This window comes from Miniopterus natalensis, chromosome X (genome assembly GCF_054644295.1).
Source record: "Miniopterus natalensis isolate mMinNat1 chromosome X, mMinNat1.hap1, whole genome shotgun sequence".
In the NCBI taxonomy this organism is placed as follows: domain Eukaryota; kingdom Metazoa; phylum Chordata; class Mammalia; order Chiroptera; family Miniopteridae; genus Miniopterus; species Miniopterus natalensis.
Genome location: NC_142103.1, coordinates 99,616,197 through 99,620,092, shown reverse-complemented (window position 1 = coordinate 99,620,092; position 3,896 = coordinate 99,616,197).

Below are 3,896 nucleotides of genomic sequence, written 5' to 3'. Positions count from 1 at the left end.
AGGAAATCAAGGCTCTGGTGTTCAAGGCATTGGTGGCAATGGGAGGAGTGGAGTAGGTATCATTTGAACCCTCTCTCCACCACACTGAACCACACCGCATCTTGGGTCATCACTGGTAACTGAAATTGTAGCAAAACCTCAGAGGTGCTCTGAGTAAGAGAAAGAGTGGACAAGAATCCTTCCCTAGTGGGCACTCTACAGAGGCCAACAGAAGCCCCACGATGGGTTAGTGTCAGGGCTTTCCTCTCCACCATGCTGCCTCTTCATAGATTTGGTTCCAAATTCTACCTTGTTGCTTGAAAACCATGATGGAAAAATTAGGTTGGATGACCCTGACGTTAGAGAATTTGCATTTTTAAAACAACAATGAGAAAAATGTCAACAACGACCAGTCGACCGGTCGGCAACACTTTGAGAGTCATATCATCTCCCCTCCTAGTTAGGGGGTATTTTATCATGAATGAGCCATTGTGTTCGCTAACTCCACCTGAGGAAGCCTTTTCACCCCTCTTTCGCCTTGGTTGCAAGGGCAGAGACGCAGGAGAAGTTGTACTAGAGGGAGAGGCAGCCAAAAGTTAGCCCAGTCATTCTAGAAATTCACTATTCGGTAAAATGGAAATTTCCTCAAAGGAGGAGCTCACATAACTAACCCCTACAAAAAAGGTCAGACTAGATGAAGTTATCTTGGTAAATATTAGACAAGATAAAGTCATAATGGGAAGGTAAAGCAATAGATAGAGACTGTAACAAGCTGATAACTGGCATCAAGGAACAAAGCCACCTTAGGGGCATATCTGATTCAGCTTTCCTTTAGCCTTCAACATCATAAAAGAATCAAATGACTCTCTTTTGCTTTTACTTAATCATCTATGTGACTAGGATTGAAGACAGTAAAATGCTAAATTGTAGTCTGAGCCATTCATTTGAAAGGAGAAGGAAATCTCTTCCCTTTTGAGTTATGATTTGTCTCAATGTTGTCTCATTTTAAAAACAGAAAGAGCAACACAAGTTCTGTACAGAAAATATAGAAATGCCAAACAGAAAAGTACAAAACACCCATAATGCCACTAGCACGGATGACCAATGTTAATATATCTTAATAGTTGAAACACGCCTTCCTTAGCCTTGGATCTTCTTGTGTGATGTCGCTGTTTTTGTCTTACTGTAGCAGCACAAACAGAACAGGGTAATGTAATGGGAATAACAGGGAGCTTGCCATCTTCCTCACTTGAATGGGATTGCTGCTTTTCCATAGGATCTGGTGAATCACATTACATTTGATGTGTCATAAGATAAAAGTCCTCTTTTATTTCTCTAGTTTACTAAAATTTTCTTTTATCAATAATTGATGTTTAATTTTATTAACTGTCTTTTCAGCATCTCTTAATATGATCCTAGAGTTTTTACCATTTGGTGTATTATATTAATAAATTTATTTACCTTGTTACCTTAGATATACTCATTTTAGTGATTTTTAACATACTTCTAGACTTAATTGCTGATTTTTTCCTTGGATTTTTAAACCTATTTTCATAGAAGAATATCATGTAGGTTCCTTTTTAAGTGCTGATTCTTGAAGTTTATTTTTCCCTGCTCTTATATTACCATCTTGAAAATGTTATAGAAAGATTTCTAACATTGTCTATGTTTACAAATACTTAAAATGAAGAAAAAATACAAAATTCAGAGTTGAGGAATGTGGACCATACCTATTTTGGAAGAAGAGTTCTTTCAAAAGTTTCATTTCCTGTATTGCCATTTATTGTAGGTCTCATATTTCTTTCTGAGTCTATTTTGGCCAGTGACAATTTCCAAGAAAATCATTCATTTCATTAAGATTTTCCAGCATTTTCAAGAACTTTACATAACATTTTCCATAAAATATCTACATTCATTACTTATATCCCTTTTATTTTTCTGGTGTGTATATATTTTTTCTCATTTTTCCATTATCTTGCCACAAGTTTATCCAGTTTTGTTGTTGTTTAATCAAAGAACAAGATCTTGAATTTAATTTTCAGTTCTTTTCTTTCTGCTTTGTGATTTATCAATCTTGTTTACATTCATTAAGTCCTTACCCATGTTGTCCTTATACTGGCTCTCTTGTTCTTTTTATAACTTTTGAGCTGGTTAATAGGCTTATTTCTTTTTAATCTTTCTCAGTTAATAATGAAAATATCTGTGGCTATTAATTTTCCTTGGAGTTATTTTCCTGGCACATGACGTAAGAAGTATAGATGTAGAGTGATCATCCTTCTATTCTAAAAAGTCTATAATTACAGTTTTAATTTTTCTATATTCCAGTATTTGCTTAGAAAAGTATTTGACAATTGCAATAAAAACAGCAGCCCAAAATGAAAAGATTAAAAATATCAACTTTTATAGGTCCTGTCAGGTGAATAGAAAAGGAATAGAAACTATAAAGACATCGACTTAAAATACGAAGACTCTTAGAAGGTATGGATCACATAGAACATGCTAAAAATGATTTAATAAAGAGCTTGATAGCTCAATAAAACAGGTGGAACACAGAACTAGATACTGTTGTTCTTGCCTGTTAACATACTGTCCTTACTTTCTTATACTTTTCGAAATCTTGTATCTATTTAGTCTTTATTTTCATGCACAATTTTAAGTATTAAACATCCAGAGAATTCATATCAAACTTGCTTCATACAATACTCACTTTAGCAATTCCACATATTGGAGCCTAATACTGCTACTTATTAGTAGCAGTGGTAATGATGACAAATAAAGCAGTTTCAATCATTCTGAATATGTTGCTATTGACTTCCAATGTTTCAAGTTTAGAGAACATAAATAAAAGGCTGAGATTACTGTTGCTATGAGCAATAAATAGGAAACACACCCAGTCTCCTGAGATAGGAAAAAGAAATTGATTTTTCCATGTTTTTTTCATACTCCACAATGGTATTGAAAAGCAGTTTCTTGGCACATAATTATTAATCTACTGCTCTGGAGGGTAAATTAAATATGAGATCATGTGAAAACATGTGGGTTGTTCTTTCATTCATGTTAGATGCCTTTTAAAGATCATCAGAGCTGTAAAAGCATGTGGGGATATGCATGCTCCATTTACTTTCAATAAAAGAAGAGGTAGGAAGAACCAATGTTGTTTTTAAATTTTCACCCTCATTATTGTTTCATCATCACATACAGTACAGGTATTCATAAACCCATAACACCTAAAACTATGAAACTGTGAAACCATTTCAAATATAATTTTACTTTGTACATTTTTATTGAGTTTTGAGAAATGTATCTAGCTGGGACACACTAAAAGAATTCAAGCCTTTAATAGCTGAACATGTAATTTTTTATAAGATAAAAACCTTGTACTTTTTAAACTAATGGCTCCACTCATTCATTTTCCAGAAGTTGTAGAATGTTGAATAAATGTAATTCTTCATCACTTAAACTGAAATGAAATTGATATACTATAAAATAAACAATATCAAGATAATTCTAGTAATTAGTCTAAAATTTTCAGTATGATTGGGAGGTAAAAAATTATTTTACTCTCTTCAAATTTTCAGTGTTAAGATGCATGGGAAGATAAAGTATTTTGTCTACTGTGAAAAATACTATATTTTATTTAACTCAGTGGTTGTCAATGGGGGCGGGGCATTGAATTTTTTTTTTCTTTTCTTACAAAAGACATTTTGGGAATGTCTGGAGACATTTTTGGTTGTCACAAATGGGGGAGAGGTGCTACTGGCATCTAGTGATTAGATGCCAAATATCCTACAAACTTTAGAAACATCATTTAGGCCTTTATATGGTAACTTTTTTCTTCTTGTATTTGAGTTAATGGAAATAACTCACAAAGGAAGAACAGGAGATAAAGGGGAACCAAATGTGTGTGTGTAAAATCA